Consider the following 17,844-nt stretch of genomic DNA (forward strand, 5'->3'; position numbering starts at 1 on the left):
AATTGGTGGCAGTTCACTGGGCAGTGATGATGCTTTTTTCTCACAACTAAATAACTATTCAACATTCTGTGATGAAATTTCTTATGTGTATTTATGCATGTCATTATCTACAATATGATGCAAAATCACTTCTCTACCTTCGATTGATTGTCTGATAAAAATAAATTCATGTTAAAAATGGTCAAATATCAGTATTTTCTTCTAACACAAAATAAAAAAAAATTATTTATTAAGGAATGTAATTGAATGGGCATGATATTGTAAACTTGAGTTTCAGCAATAAAATAAAAGAGAGAGAACACGAAAAATTTAACAAGTTTATGAGTTATGAGGGAAAAACTTCATCATTGCACAGCGAACTCCCACCATTCTGAATTAAAAAAGAAAAATAATATTTTTTTTTAAATCGTATTTTTTTTTTTCATACAGCAAAAGGACAGTGTTATACATATACTAATTTTCGATATTGTACAAGATACAGTAATGGAGAGAAAAAATGTTGAATATCTCCAAAAATGTTACTGCTGTATGCTGTACCTAACCCCTTAAGGATGACTATGAGGATCCGGAAATTGTTGTTGTTGTTTAGTGTTGTTTAGTCAACTGTCCGAAGACAGATCTGAACCCCACAAGTGATACCAAGAAGGCACCACTTATGAGGGAACTAAGCCAGGAGATAATGGGGTAGGGTGGCCAGTTCCTTTCCCCCTCCACTACATACATTGCCGATTAGTTACATATTCCACTAATCAGACTTCAGATGCATACAAACAATTATTCTTCCTCTGACACATATCGTCAAGTGAGATGTACTGTCTGATAATAGATGTACATATCAGCCCAGATCACATATAGATAGCTCATTCCTGTGTTAAAATCGGTTGAACTTTGAAGTGAACAACCGCCAGGATCGTCACCCGTCCGCCGTAAACGAACACGAGATGGCAGCACAGTCGCTAATGCAATTCAAATGAGAGTTATAGCGTGACTCCTTATGTAACAACTAGATGGCAGCATAGTAAACCTGACAAAAGTTGTTACCGTCAAAACCTATAACGCCGAGCAATCTAGGTATATATGATCTAGGATATCAGCCAGAACCTCCGTCAGAGGACTAATTAACAATGGAAAAAATAAACTGATAAGTAAAAGATTGGAAGACCACAGGAAGAAGAGACGCAGTAAAAGAAGATGATTTAAAGTATGAAAGTAGAAAAAAAAGAAAGGAAAATAAAAAGATAAAATGAAACATACCAAAGAAAAAAGTAAAAAGAAAATGAAAACAACAAAAGAGAGCAGGACAAGAAGATAAAATAAGGAGGAAGAATTAGAGAAGAGGGGAGAGAGAGATTCAAGTGACTAAGAAAGTACAAATAACAGAAAGAAGTGATGACTTACAAGAAAAGCTAAACAAGACGAAAATAATTTAGAAAACTATCTTCATCATGTCCCGTGCCGTGGAGTCGCGGTCTAAGGCATCCCGCCTAGGACTCGCGTTACGGAATGCGCGCTGGTTCGAATCCTCATGGGGGAAGAAATTTTCTCATGAAAATTCGGCCAGTGTAAGGGACCGGTGCCTACCCAGCATCGTGATGCTCTTGGGGAGCTACGATAGGTAGCGAAATCCGGTTGCGAATACCAGCTATAACGCCTGGGGGGATCATCGTGCTAACCACACGATACCTCCATTCTGGTTGGATGATCGTCCACCTCTGCTTCGGCATGTGGGCATGAGGCCAGCAGCCGGCTGTCGGTCTAGGCCCTTCACGGGCTGTAGCACCACGGATTATCTTCATCATAAATATGCCATCTTCTTAATGATTTGTAGTTCAGCGGAAAGTTGAAGTAATTACTGTCAATTTTGTATTGACCACTAACAGCAAACGCGTAGACCTAACAAAATATCAGCCCGTTAATACGGAATTTCTATCCGGAGAGCATGCAGTCTACTCGTAGAATTCCTTGCAGCTATTCTTCGCGCTACTAAATCTGTAGGGGAAGAGAATGGGAAGGGTGTTAACCCATGTCTAATCGACCTCTAAAGCTATATTACAACCCCCTACTGTATAAGCCACCCCAAACCTTGGTACCACCACCAGTCTATGTAGAGGGACGTAAAATATTAGGTTATAGTAATGTCGCAAGGGTATTAATATCAACACTTCTGGTTGGGCCACGGGTGGTTAAACCCCACATAAGCAACGTTCCATTAAGCTGAAGGGGGAGCGGTTGAGTAAAAGTAAAATTGACTGCTCGGTTAGCTGCGGCGTCCTCATGCTTTTAAAATAAAATATGACGTCCCATCTGTATGGAATCAAGTGCTGAAAGCTCCAATCACCGGACTAGAGGCTGCACAAGGCGTCCAAATCTTGTTACGACACAGGCTAACTTTGAATTAGTATAGCAGTTCATTTAATCCAACGTAGCCACATGAGAAACCCACGATCTGAAAACAATTAGTGGGCACAGCAAGAGGAATTTATACTCGCAACAATGATTGAAATGCACAGAAAAATACAAATGAAGAGAACAAAAATGAAATTAGTCCGTAAACACCTACCGTATTAACCACTGATATTCAACATTTTTCCTTCCCGTATCCCTAGAGTCTACTTTGCACTCAAGCTTGTACCTCAAAGTTGTTTTACTTAATTCAAATTATACATAACTATATCTAAACTAAATTGAACTCAACAATTTATCAACAGTAATCTCACTAGAGGTTTTGATTTTCTAGAGAAAATCAAAACTCGAGTGGGATTTAATTGTCTATTACACGATTTGAAGAAAGTATATAAAGATTAGAAGTAACGAAGTATTCCAATACAATAAAATATTAATTAACTTACGAAAATACAACTGTCTTTAAATGTATTATTGTACCAACTCAACATTACAAATATTACGACGCCAGATGGCAGTAGTGTATTATGCTTAGCTTTTTCTTATTATCAGTTGTGCCAAATATGGAATCTTCATTGAAGTCTGTGGACGGTTACTAGTCAAGAAGGCTTTGTTGATTCAGTTTCATTTTTATTAAAACAGTTGCATTTCACTTAAATTATCCGGATCCCAGTAATCAACGTCACTTGACAGATGATTTTCAATAAATCTTAGTATTAAACAATCTTTGATACGTGACTATCCATAATATCATATAGCAGAAGCTATAACATAATCTAAATGATATAAACAAGTGTTAGAAAAGTTTTAATTAGGGATAATGAAATAAACAAGAAAACTTTTAATTGAGAATGATGAAATAAAAAATAAACATGAATAATTTTAAAAGGAACAATTATTGAAAGTACAATTTTCAAATTTGAATGTTTTAGTGGTTGGTTGTTCAGTTGATGTTATATTCGACGTGTGCGTAAAAGAAGTGTATTCCTCAACTTATTCAGGATTTCCGAATGTTGCTCTTCATTTATTTGTAAATAGGGTTTCAGGAAAGATGCATAGCTATGACCAGTGATCCTTATTAATTCTTGTTCTTGAATGCCAATGCGAGTCATATTTGAAAGTGCTGTGCATCGACTGGAGTGGTTTGTAATTTTCTGTTTTTTGACGTCCAGGCCATGTGCAGTTTGAAATGTTGGCAAACAAAGAAACAAATGCTAGGGTAGTGATAAAAACAAACAAATGCTAGGGAAGCGATAAAATTAAACAAATGCTAGGGACGCGATAAAATTGTGCGATAAGCAGCCATGATTGGTTGAAAGACGTTGTTTTGTACCGCTTTATTGGTCAAAAGTAGTATGACGTAGTAAAAGTGTAATAGTCAATATGGGCCGTATTCATAGACATTCTTAGCGCGGGCTTCCGGTAGATGATCAGCGAACTAACGTTTTTCGTATTCATAAACCAGTGTTAGCGATATGATATGATATGATATGATATGATATGATATGATATGATATGATATGATATGATATGATATGATATGATATGATATGATATGAATCCTGTACAAGTAACCAGTTGATAGCCGGGGCTAGTTTAGCACGCTCGTAGCGCGGGCTAGCGAAATGTCTATGAATAGCATCCTAAATTATTAAATCACCTGATCGATCTACTCTAATCGATTTTACGTTTTCCTCTTATAATGAGATTATCCATGTTGCAAGGAAAATGAAAATATTTTGCTTACTACCGCAATAATGAGAAAAACTGAGCAATTATAAATCTGCACTTCAGTTCTCAAGTTTATAGAGTGAGAAGCGGGTGTTTAATATAAGTATTAAAGAAACCGAGTCTCCATACAACAGTCACCATACACTAGGGTCTACCGAAAGAATCTTCCTACTTCCTAGGTCTTCCTTCGTTTTCCTGGAGTTCTCACTCCTTTAACCCTAACCTTCTTTATTAACCTCGGTAGTCGATCTGTCTTCATCCATTGTACGTGGACAAACCATTTCAAGTATTGTTCTTCATCTTTAATGCTGTCCTAATGGTTGTGTTCCAGCTTCTATTCCTTCAAGTTTTGTTCTCTATTTTTCTAAGATATATTATTTTTGCCACCTGAACTCTATTCTTGGTTCTTTCAGTCACTGTTCAGGATTCACAACCGTATGTTAACACTGAGTATAGATGACCTAATAAACCGCTATCTTTGTTTTCTTTGATATCATTTTAGATATATATTATTATGTTGTATTTTTCTGGTACAGTTGACAGTTACAGTCTTGTGTAGATGTAGTGTATAAACTCTGTAAATTGTTTATAACAGCATCTTTTCCAAATAGATAAATGGGTGTGCAGTAATTTAAATTGCATTCCGAGACATGAAATTTTGGAAAATGTATTTTTATTTCGAACACTGTACACTGAAAAATCAAATAGGAATAGCAAAATATCACATTTTCTCCATACAGGGAGTAGCCTATCACAAGACATAACAATATATAAAATTATATCTGACAACTCATTGAAAAGAGCGGCAACATACAGTATTTTAACTTTGAGCGTAGGTAAACAATGCGATTGGCGCTATAGAACTACAGGCCTGTCGGCCTTCTTTGCGCTAAATTCATAGTTCGGGGCGTGTCAATCGTATTATGGACTGAATAATATGTACAACAAAAATTTATTAATTTTATACGCTATAAACTGCTAGTGACCAGATAACTCTCTAAACGAAGTGATCTATAATAGATAAAACTTTCATGTAAATAACTAGACAGTAACTATAATAATTTTAGAGCCCGGATGTTTAAGCATCTATTTTGGTTAAAATAGGCAGGCATATACGCACTAAAAATAGTAAAAATAGGCATTTATTATTCATGGAAACAGACAAAAAATAGACAAATACTTAACAAGCTATCCTATATGGTACTCACTTTCCTTGGTTACATGTCATAACAAGATGCTTTTTTAAGTTGTCAACTGTCAGAGAGAACGTTTTTCATGGTGGAAAAAGATCTTTCTACTTCTACTAAAGTAATTGGATCAAACTTAAAACAACTTATTTCAGAAGGACTGTCTCTACTTTCTTTGAGAGATCGGGAAAAACAGACTGTGTATTGTCTCAAAAAAAGGGGTGTGAGAAGGGATTAGAGACTTCAAAGTACGCGTGACTTGTGCGTGCAAGCGACAACAGTAACGGAACCTGGAGACTTGCTTTTAATACTTCCCTCATCCCCTTTCTTTCGTTGGTAAACCCCGAAGTGTCCTGAGCACTGAGGGTTATACTGTTCAAACATTTTTGTTAAGTGACATAAAAAATATAATCGGTAGGGGAGAAAAGTTTACAACTTCTTGGAAACATATATATTGCTGGAGAATAAGATTCTCAGCACATATTTGTGTGAGATGAATATATATTTTAATTTGTACAACCGTTCTTTCTTGTGTTTTATATAATTTATGTGCAGTTTATTTTAAATGCATTAAAAATATAGAAAATGTACAATAACAACGTAAAAAGGCTAAAAAGGCATTTAACCTTAAAATAGGAAAAGGGAGCTAAAATAGGCAAAAAAAGGCAAAATAAAAATTGAGCCTATCGTCCCCAAATGTGTGGAAACGTGTTCATCTCTAATAGATCTTTCATAAATACACTCGGTTTAAAAAAGGCATTTTGCCTAACATCCGGGCTCTAATAATAACCTAGAAATGTACCAAACATCAAATAATTCAACAATTTATGAACATCTAATGATCAGAAAATATTATACAAAAGATGCTAGCTGTAATTGTACAAATTTATGTAGGCCTATCTAAAAAAAAGATAGATACAGTATTTCTTGCATTCAGTTCAGCAAACAAAATACAAGCTGTAATACAAATTTACAATTCAAAACACAAACCGGCATGTCGGCTGTTTAGGTTGTATTTCTTTCAGTAACCAGAATAACAAATGTTCAAAACCAGGGCTTAAAACATCCCGCACACGGGGAAACTAAACAAACATCGCAGTGCAAGCAGATTTGTCAGAATGTGGAGATGTATGAAGGTCTTTCTAATGTTTGAAAAAATATCACCCCCATCCCTCCAAACCATAACTGATTACTGGGGCCGGCTGTAGAAGACCTGGTCCCCGGGGACCAGGGACGATTGTGAAGGGTCAGAGGTCAGGATTGATTACGTCACTGGGGAGGCTCTTTTCCCAATCGTGCCAACCCCGCTGGGATATAGGGGATTGAAGCGATTGATATAGAATTGCTTCTGGGGTAGTGGTGAAAAGAGGGTTAGATAATGACAAGGATTAATGCAATTTATTTACAGAGTCCGTTGGAGAGTGGGGGTGGCTTGTGTAAATGAACCAACATTTCAAGTGCTAGATAGGAAAATATATACAGACATCCGGTCAAGTCGGGTGAAATATAATCTTGCGGGATTATTTGTACGATTTTAATCATTGCAGTCAGAAATACCTAGATTTGTGACGATAGGGCCGCTCCAATTATCACCTGGTACATGACAAAGTAAATATTATATAAATCATGACAAGAACTGTAACACTTTGCTGCGAACAAATCGTGCTAGAATGCTCAGTCACAACAGTTATGAGAAGAATTATTCGTTCACACTAAGCTGAATCACAAAAAATTAGTTTATAGGTTATGGGATCAGCATTGTATTTCACTGTAAGTATAATTCGCTGTTAGTACGAGGGAACGCAAGAGAAACGGCAACGATTATTGATTGCAATGATATGAGATCAAACTGTTATGATTGTGTCTTAGGATTTGAAATGCAACAGTAATAGGCTACTACAACTAGTTGCTAGAATACTAAATGAACTATGGAAAAACTAGTCGCTGAGGTACTAAATGAACTATATAACTAGTCGCTAAGAAACGGAATGAGCATATTAATAAGTCGAATTTGTTTACGAAATGACGAATTCAACATTAATGACAACTAGTTGCTACTTAATAGAATGAACACATTAATGAATCGAATTTATTTATGGAATTACTAATTCAACAATAATAACAACTAATTGCTAGCAAACGAAATCAACAAATCAATCAGTCGATTTGCCTCTTATATAATGACGAATTCAACCGTAACAACATCTAGTTGTTAGGAAATGGAACAAAAAAAAATCCATGGCGCTACAGCCCATGAAGGGCCAAGACCGACCAGCCGGCTGCTGGCCTCACGTTCATATGCTGAAGCAGAGGTGGACGATCATCCAACCAGAATGGAAGTATCGTGTGGTTAGCACGATGATCCCCCCAGCCGTTATAACTGATTTTCGAAACCGGATTTTCGCTACCTATCGTAGCTCCCCAAGTGCATCACGATGCTGGGTGGGCACCGGTCTCATATACTGCAGAAATTTCATGAGAAAATTTCTTCCCCCATGGGGATTCAAACCAGTTCGCATTCCGTAACGCGAGTCCTAGGTAGGCTTAGACCACGACGCCATGGCGCGTGACTAGGAAACGGAATAAGCATATTAATAAGTCGAATTTGTTTACGGAATGACGAATTCAACAATATTAATTACAACTAATTACTTACTTACTTAAAATAACTTTTAAGGAACCCGCAGGTTCATTGCCGCCCTCACATAAGCCTGCCATCGGTCCCTATCCTGTGCAAGATTTATCCAGTCTCTATCATCATATCCTACCGTCCTCAAAGCCATTTTAATATTATCCTCCCATCTACGTCTCGGCCTCCCCAAAGGTCTTTTTTCCTCCGGCCTCCCAACCAACAGTCTATATGCATTTCTGGATTCGCCCATACGTGCTACATGCCCTGCCCATCTCTAACGTCTGGATTTAATGTTCCTAAATATGCCAGGTGAAGAAAACAAGGCGTGCAGTTCTGCGTTGTGTAACTTTCTCAATTCTCCTGTAACTTCATCCCTCTTAGCCCCAAATATTTTCCTAAGAACCTTATTCTCAAACACCCTAAATCTCTGTTCTCTCAAAGTGAGAGTCCAATTTTTACAACCATACAGAACAACCGGTAATATAACTGTTTTATAAATTCTAATTTTCAGATTTTTTGACAGCATTCTAGATGATAAAAGCTTCTCAACCGAATAATAACTAATTGCTAGGAAACGTAATGAACATATTAACCAGTCGATTTGTCTATATAATGACGAATTCAACAGTAACAACATCTAGTTGCTTGGAAACGGAACGAACATATTAATAAGTCGAATATGTTTACAAATTGGCAATTTCAACAGTAACAATTTTATTTCAACTAATTGATGAACATATCAGTAAGTCGATTTGTTTATGTACTGAATTAAAGTAATAACAACAGTTGCTAGGAAACAGAATGGACATATTAATAATTCGAATATATTTATAGAATGACAATTTCAACAGTAATAACAACTAGTTGCTAGCATCGGAGTGAACAAAATATCATAAGGTCGAATTTGTTTAAGTAATGACGAAATCAGGAGGAAACATATTAATAATTGAAATATGTTTATAGGATGACAAATTCAGCAGCAATAACAGAAACTATTTGCTAGTAAATGAAATGAACCTATCAATAAGATAAATTTGTATATATATATATATATATATATATATATATATATATATATATATATATATATATATATATTCACACTGCAAATGGGTATATACCCGGTGGCAGTGGTAACTAATTACACTCAATAATGACAATTAATAATGAACACAACTAATAAAAAACAATAATTAATAATAATAATAATATTAATAAAATAATAATAGCAAGGAGCACCCTAAATTTGTCTATGTAATGACGAAATCAACTGTAATAACTACAGCTAATTGCTAGGAAATGGAATAAAGACGTCACCAAACATCGTAAGATGAAGATTACATTTGGAATAAAGACATTAATAAGTGGACTTTGTTTTTGTAATGACGAATTCAACCGTTGTAACTGCAACTAGTTGCTAGGAAACACAATTAACAACAATAATGGGTACAATTTGTTTATGGAATGACGAATTCAATAGTAATAACTACAACTAGTTGCTAGGAAACACAATTAACAACAATAATGGGTACAATTTGTTTATGGAATGACGAATTCAATAGTAATAACTACAACTAGTTGCTAGGAAACGGAATAAACTAATTAATAAGTTGAATTTGTTTATGAAATGACAAATTCAACAATAGTAACTGTAACTAATTGCTAGTCAACTAAATCAATATTGTAATAAGTGAAATTCCTTTATGGAATATGGAATGTAACAATGTTAAATATAAGTAGCTATTAGAGTACGTAATGGCACTTGTAACCCATTTCATACAATCTCCTCTGCTCTTTCAGATACATTTATAAATCGACAGGGTAATAATGTAATTGAAAGAACAGTGTGTCGGATATTGTATGAAATGCGTTACAAGTGTCATCGGCCTTCTTTGAAGCCCTTATTGATTGATGCTAAGAAGAAACGCTTTCTCTGAGCAGAGCAGCACAAACATTTCACCGTAGACGATTGGAAAACGGTATGGAATTTCTTTACAATACAATTTAATACTTAAAGATAAAATTCTGAATTTTAACAGTTTTTTTTAATCATTTCCAGATTTGATTCTACGATGAATCGACATTTGAGTGTTTGTTGGACAAATCAATGTTTGTCCGTCGAAGAAAGGGCGAAAAGTTTGCACCTGGATGCTTGGTTAGCACAATCAAACACACACTATCAATCATGGTATGGTCTGTGATATCAGGCAAAGCTTCAGGACCACTGTACATTGTACAGGGGACAATGAGACAAGACCAATATATCCAGGTACTGGAAAACAGGCTTATCCTTCAACTGAACGAATGGTGTCCAAATGGAGAGAAGTATATTTTTATGCAAGATGGCGCACCTTGCCATGCTGTAGGAGTGCCAAAGTATTTCTGGCTTCACTAACATACCAATTTTGCCATGGCCAGGAAATTCACCTGATTTAAATCCTATCGAGAACGTTTGGGAACTTGTAAAAAGAGAAATGGCAAAAGAAACCATTACTACCAAAGCTCAACTTACTGGAAGGTTGGTAAATGTTTGGTATCACAATGTGAGGATCCAGGAAGTAATACAATCTGTATTGCAAGCATGCCAAAGAGAATTCAAGCCGTAATTAATGCTAAAGGTGGACGTACGAAATACTGAAATTTCTGTAAAAATGTGTAAAGAGCGGTTATTGAACAATGTTCTTGAATTAATATTGTTGAACTTTGTAATTTTGCTTAATATTGTTTATAAATAAAATATGTCGTGTGAATTCTGCAAAAAAAATCCATTACAGATATGAAATGAGGAACAAATACGTAATTATAAAGAAAAGTATGAGTGATTATAACAATGTGTCCAGGTACTGCAAATTCGCTTCGGGAATTGAGGCCCGGAGCCGTCATTTTTAAAGCGGGCAAGAGCCTATGTTGGCTCCACAGATTTCTGTTTGGCCTATATGAGCAGTATAATAAAATGTTACATTTAGTGCCGCTTTTAGGTGCACAAATCACGAGTTTCAATGTACTGAGATCGCTGACTTCCCATTGGGAAGTGAGGTCGGAAGCCAACAATAAAATTTTAAAGCAAGCAAGAACCTGTGATGGCTCCACCTGCAGTATTTCTATTAAATGCTATATAGATGTGCAGTCTACATTCTGAGTACGTTAACATAAAATGTCAATGTTATAATGGCGATTTTGGGTGGCCTATTATGTGAGTAATAATCTACGTAGGTCTAACATTCTTGCCCGCTTGAAAAATGGCGAAACAGCCAATTCACGGCCTCAGCCCCTAAAGTTTCCAAGATAGCCGAGAGTGTCCTAGGCTCCATTCGTCTGTATCTTCTCTGACTCGCGCATTGTTGTAGCCTACTGTCATTTCCTCAGATACCGGTTAGTCAAATGCAGCGTCCTTTCCCATTCAGTTTTTTATACAACAAAAATATCATCACATAATTTCTTTGATAGTAGTCGTAGAAACGTCATGACATTATTTAAACCATATTTTCTCTCATTCTGCTTTCCTCCTGCTTCCAACCGATGAAGTCGCAGAGCGCTGAGGGGAATTCCCGTGTCGGCACTGTAATGTACTTCTTATCAGTCAGAATCAAGATATTTGACTTGTGCGCTGCCGTTGCTTTAGAAGTATGACACAAGAATGCACATGCGCTTATGACTGCCGTGGGACAGTGCGGAGCAGATAAGGGTGAGGCCCCTTAATTGCCTATTTATTCATGCGAGTGTGCAAATCCAAGGGGTGCCGTGAGCCCCGACCCTCTCGCGGGACCCGATCGGCTTATATCGACTAAATGGCCAGTCACTTGGGAAGGAGCGCGGCCACAATGCTGCACCAGCCTCCAGTGGGGATCAGTTCGAATCCTGAACAAAGCACATACATTTTCTGTCATTTCAGTGAGCAACCAAGATACGAAATGGCGGTATTGGGGTGGAAACTACATTGTACTCTCTTCTCTTCACATAGTGAAGAATAAAATTGTGCAGTTCTTGATAATAATAATAATAATAATAATAATAATATGTGCTAAATATTTTACCAATAAGTAGAAAGAATCTATATTTAAACGGTAAATGCTTTACAAGTTGACAATTCTAATGCATTTGGAGACATGGAAAAAGATATTTAGTATTTATGTTGAGGAAATATTGTATCATCTAATATCTTTCTCATGAATACTAAAACTAACGTTCTTCATGAAAGATTAAAAGATTACGTTACCTTTAAATACATTGGACAAAATAATAATAATAATAATAATAATAATAATAATAATAATAATGGTAATAATTACAATTTATTATAAATCTATAATAGAATATAGATGAAATGAATCGGACTTTCTCAAGAATTTTTTCTAGATTTTAAAATTATGATAATCTGCGTTTAGAAAATTGCATTTTATCCATTAAAGTCAAGGAACGCATATTGTTTTAAAAATCCTTTTTTTAGCAATTCCAATGCTTATTTCCATTTAATAATCGAGTCATTTTCTATTTTCTACTTCTTTTGTTAATTGAAGAAAATCTTGCCTTTCGTTACCTATCATAATTCTCTTTGCATTCCATTGTATTTACGTAGACCTATAGCTAATGAACTTTATTATTATTACTATTACTATTATTACTACTACTATTATTATTATTATTACTATTGTTATTATTATTATTATTATTATTATTATTATTATTATTATTATTATTATTATTATTATTATTGTTGTTGTTTCAGAAATTATACTTAATTTTCATTGTATCATCACTATTATTCTCATACTATAATATATCATAGATTAGAGAAAAATTCTTCGTTCAGAATTGTTAATGTTTATTTTTATTTATATTTATTGTTATTTTAATTTTTATTTATATCCATCCAGTGACTAACATTACAATTTAATTTACTTGTTTCCAATTTTTTTATTAGAGTATTATTATTGTAAATTAAATGTATTCAAAATTTAATTCTGTTTATTCTGTATTATTATTGTCACATGTGCTGGGCTATCATTGCCCATGGCTGTTGACCAGTACATAAACAAATAAATAAATAAATAAATAAATAGATAAATAAATAGATACATAAATACTTACTTACTTACTTACTGGCTTTTAAGGAACCCGGAGGTTCATTGCCGCCCTCACATAAGCCCGCCATTGGTCCAGATAAATAAATAAATAAAATAAATTTTTATTATTATTATTATTATTATTATTATTATTGTTTCAGAAATTATACTTAATTTTCATTGTATCATCACTATTATTCTCATAGTATAATATATCATAGATTAGAGAAAAATTCTTTGTTCAAAATTGTTTATGACTGCCTCCTTGGTCTGTTGGTCAGCATGCTGGCTTGCAGATCCGGAGGTTCCGGGTTCGATTCCCGGGCTCGGCTTTCTGTGAATTTTTCTTGAAGAAGAAAAATTACCTGGGTGTCTAAAGTCTGGAAATTTGTATGATTGTGAGTGTGCCGGGTTAATATTAATTAACCAATCATCACAATATAAAAATACATCAGGATTGTCGCTGGTTCAGTAACCTGAAAACACGTTTCAGCGTCACATTGTTGACAAGTAACTCCATCTGTTAGCACAACTATAAAGCAATTAATAGAAGCTATAGAGTTACCAACAACGAAAAAAAAAATTGTTTGTTTATTTTTATTTTTATTTATTGTTATTTTTATTTTTATTTATATCCATCCAGTGATTAACATTACATTTTAATTTACTTGTTTCCAATTTTTTTATTAGAGTATTATTATTGTAAATTAAATATATTCAAAATTTAATCCTGTTTATTCTGTATTATTATTGTCACTTATGCTGGGCTATCATTGGCCCATGGCTGTTGACCAGTACATAAATAAATAAATAAATAAATACATAAATAAATAAAATAAATTATTATTATTATTATTATTATTATTATTATTATTATTATTATTATTATTATTATTATTATTATTAAAGTCGAACGCAGCAAAATCAAATTCTGTGACGGACGTTTTGAAAGTGTCTTGCGTGTTGCTGCTACAGGATTGTGTACGTAGGCCGTATGTCGTTTTATCACGCAAATAAAGTACCGGTAGTTGATGTTTGAGTTTTTTCCCAATTTACACAAATACTGCTTAAATTAGTGGGTCTGCTGTCGGATTGTGCGTCTTCTGTGTAATGTTGTGACGTTATACAACCGAAATCTGAAGACTAACACGTAACCTAACGTCAACACAACCACTCCTACAGAGAGACTGAACTGGACTGCCGAACATGCAGGAGACGGTTTGACGCGTGCTGCCGACCTTATGTAAGTAAAAGTAAAAGAAGTAGTAGCAGTAGTAGTAGTAGTAGTAGTAGTAGTAGTAGTAGTAGTAGTATTTTAACAATCCTTTCAATGTCAGACATTATACAACGTCGAAAATCAAAATGGGCGGGATATGTTGGACAAATTTTGCCTGAAGCCATATATCAGGGAAAGATTATTTTACGTCTCGTAAATCTAGAACATGGGACCCACGGTCTTAACTATCTCCCTGAGAAAGCCATGTTATCTCCCGACGGTGTAAATTTGCGAATATCGGGCCCTATGATCATCATGGTAACCATGAAACTACCGAGGAGACTGCAAGAAATAAATATTATGATGAAACCAGTGACTTTTCTCGTGATTAAAGATCACAGAATAATTAAGGGATGTTAGAAAAAATGCAGTGCATGTTCTCTGTTACAATATGGAATCTCTCACATGTCTCGTTACGTTCATAATGCGTCTCCTATCTTGCATATTTACAGTTTATTTTCCAGGAAGACGAGGAAATGATAGGGCGAATCTCAGTTTGCAGAAGACATTTTAATTCCATCCGAGAATGTCAAGATACCATCGTACGGGAATGTAATTATATTAAAGACAGAAGAAAAAAGAAAATTCCCTCAGTTGGTGTGAAACTATTTGCAACTGAAGCAACCTACAAAAGAGACAACTGCATATGTATCCGCTGGGAAGGTGTCGACGCCCTTCTGTTGAATGCGACCGCATCAAATAATTACAGTAAATCGCATGTAAAAATCAAGGAAATTGATGCTATCGAACTCAACCAGAACGTTTCTACGGAAACAAGCAAAGGTTAAGGTGTATGAAACTGGTACAGACATAATCTCTTCTCTGAAGGCAAGAGTATGGGATCAAGCCACTTCAAAATGGAATGGAAAAAAGAAGAGAGATTAAAATGAGAACCCTTAACGATGTTAGGAAGATGCCAGTAATTAGTCTCAATGTACTAGGTAAAGAGTTTTCTATCTATGTAATTTATTTTATTTCATAATGAACATTTCAACGTCGTTAAATAAACCATAATTTTAATTTTTAATGAACATTTCACATACTGTTATATAATTACCAGTAGTGGAAGCATGGAACAATTTTATTTTCGCTCACTCCCCTTCTTTAATCGCTTGTCATACACAAACTGCAAGAGTTGGATTTATTCATATTCACAGTGAAATACGTAAGTAAACTCAGGCTTATGAAATATGAATCTTTTGTTACATTGAAGAATATTGCTACGTAGTCCGCTGTGACGTCTTCTACAGATAAGACATGGCGCCGGCGAAAAGCAAGCGTGCCGAGTACATGGACGAATATACTGTAATGTTTCACATAATTCAAAACGTACATTTACGAATACAAATTTCAGTGGATATTTGGAAAAATATATTATAATACACTTAAAAATAAAACAAAAATATGAACAAAATCAAAGTGCTATAAAACGATGGCAGTCCCAGTCCAGACGTATGGAAATAAACTCTGTATTGTTACAGAGAGGGACAAAAGTAGACTAAAATATAGTCTGCAGAGATGATGTTTCTCCACAAAGTGAAACGATGTACTCACACTACAAGAACATATTTAAAGAATACGCTATATAGCCTATGTGTATATATATATATATATATATATATATATATATATATATATATATATATATATATATATATATATATATACACAGAGTAAAAATTATATCTGTAAAGATTGAAGGAGGCAATAGGATACATAAATAAAAACGAGCATTACGCGTTTTAATAAACATATTTTATTCTACAAACTTTAATTTGTCTTAATTGTTATTCAAAGTTAACTTGGCAATCGTGGTTAATCTGTCAATTTTGAAAATTTCCAACTGTGTAATTTAATATTACAGACATAGAAAATTATTAGACTAAAACGTTTTTCTTAGAAACATAGTCATATCAACTATCAGTATAATTCAAAGAGTCTCTATTGTTGTAAATATTATTGTTTAAATCTTCTGGTATTTTTTCCAATGGTTAAGTATATTTTGTCTGGATGTGTTGGTACTACTGGTAATTAATTATATACTGCAGAAGATATTCAACAGTTTGTTCTCCAATAGCTGCAAGAAGAGCGGACATGAACAACATTGAAAATCTGTGATCTATACTGGAGAAGAAAGTGAACAAAACGAAGCTTACAACAAAACATGGACTCATTTAAGCACTGTCTGATATCTGCCTAAATGATGCTGATATTCAAAGAAAGTGTCAAACTTTGGTTTCCAGCATCCCTGACAAAAACAACGTGTTAATAAAGAATAAGGGAATGTTCACAAAATATTAGTAACCTCCAGGATTAATTTTCTGTTCATTATATCTGTGCAAAAATACATTTTTGTTCATTATTTCTGCCTATAAATACGCTTTGTTGCACAGATAATTAATTTAGTCTAATACTTTGTCCACGTCTGTATTAGAATACGTACTCGAAATGTTCACGCATTCAGATTTAAAAGTATTCATTTTTGAAACAGTAGGTTATCTTTTGTCTCATTAATAAGATATATATTTTGATGTACCGAAGTACATATGATATTTCCATGCAGATATTCTGCGTCATCATATGATGAAAGAGTGATGGAACGGAGAAAAATTCTCTCCGGCGCCGGGATTTGAACCCGGGTTTTCCGCTCTACGTGCTGATGCTTTATCCACTACGCCACGCCGGATACAACCCCGACGCCGGTTAGAATCGTCTCAGATTAAACTCCATCTCTTGGGTTCCCTCTAGTGGCCGCCCTCTGCACTACGTCATAGATGTCTATGAACGCAGGACCGAAGTCCTGCGAAGTTCATTAATAAGAACTACAGTATGAACAGGTGCTTAATGTTTTCTTCTGTTTTATTAGTAAACAAAATCGTCTAAATAATAATAATAATAATAATAATAATAATAATAATAATAATAATAATAGGTAGTGTAGTTTTTCTAGCATCATGCCCCAACAAACTCGCGCATGTCATGAGGTAAGAGTCGAAGGGACTGGGGGTGGAATGCCTAACAAAGATGAAGGAAGTTCTTGTGGTCAAGATACTGTAAAAATGTTAAAGGTCTGAACTTTCTCCTAAGTGATGAATGCCGTTCGTAAGATCCACGGAGAATGTAACTCCAAACCGCAATGCAGCACTTTGAATTATATAAACTCTCCTCCCCCCCCCCCCCCCACACCTTCAACCCTGTATCTTACCATGGTGAGAAAGAAGATGGCCTGCCTCTGTGTATAGGCAAAGAGGAGGAGGAGAAAAAAATAAATTAAAATAAAATACAAGACTAAAGTAACCAAAAACAAGTTGTGACATTCCACAAAATTTATTGGTTCCCGCCTCTTGCATTGCGTGCTAAATGGGCGTGAGAGACGGGGAGATAAACACGCAGTAAGAACAAAACAACACGCAGAGAAAAAAAAGAAAGGAGAGAAAGAGAGCTTTGTAAAAAAAATATATAGGAGGCAGAGGGAGAAAGGGACAAGGAAAAAATAATAGCCCTCTTTTTTGATATCTTGTAACATCACAATCTACACTGTGATTTACACCT

Source organism: Periplaneta americana, chromosome 3 (assembly GCF_040183065.1).
Source record: "Periplaneta americana isolate PAMFEO1 chromosome 3, P.americana_PAMFEO1_priV1, whole genome shotgun sequence".
Classification (NCBI taxonomy): domain Eukaryota; kingdom Metazoa; phylum Arthropoda; class Insecta; order Blattodea; family Blattidae; genus Periplaneta; species Periplaneta americana.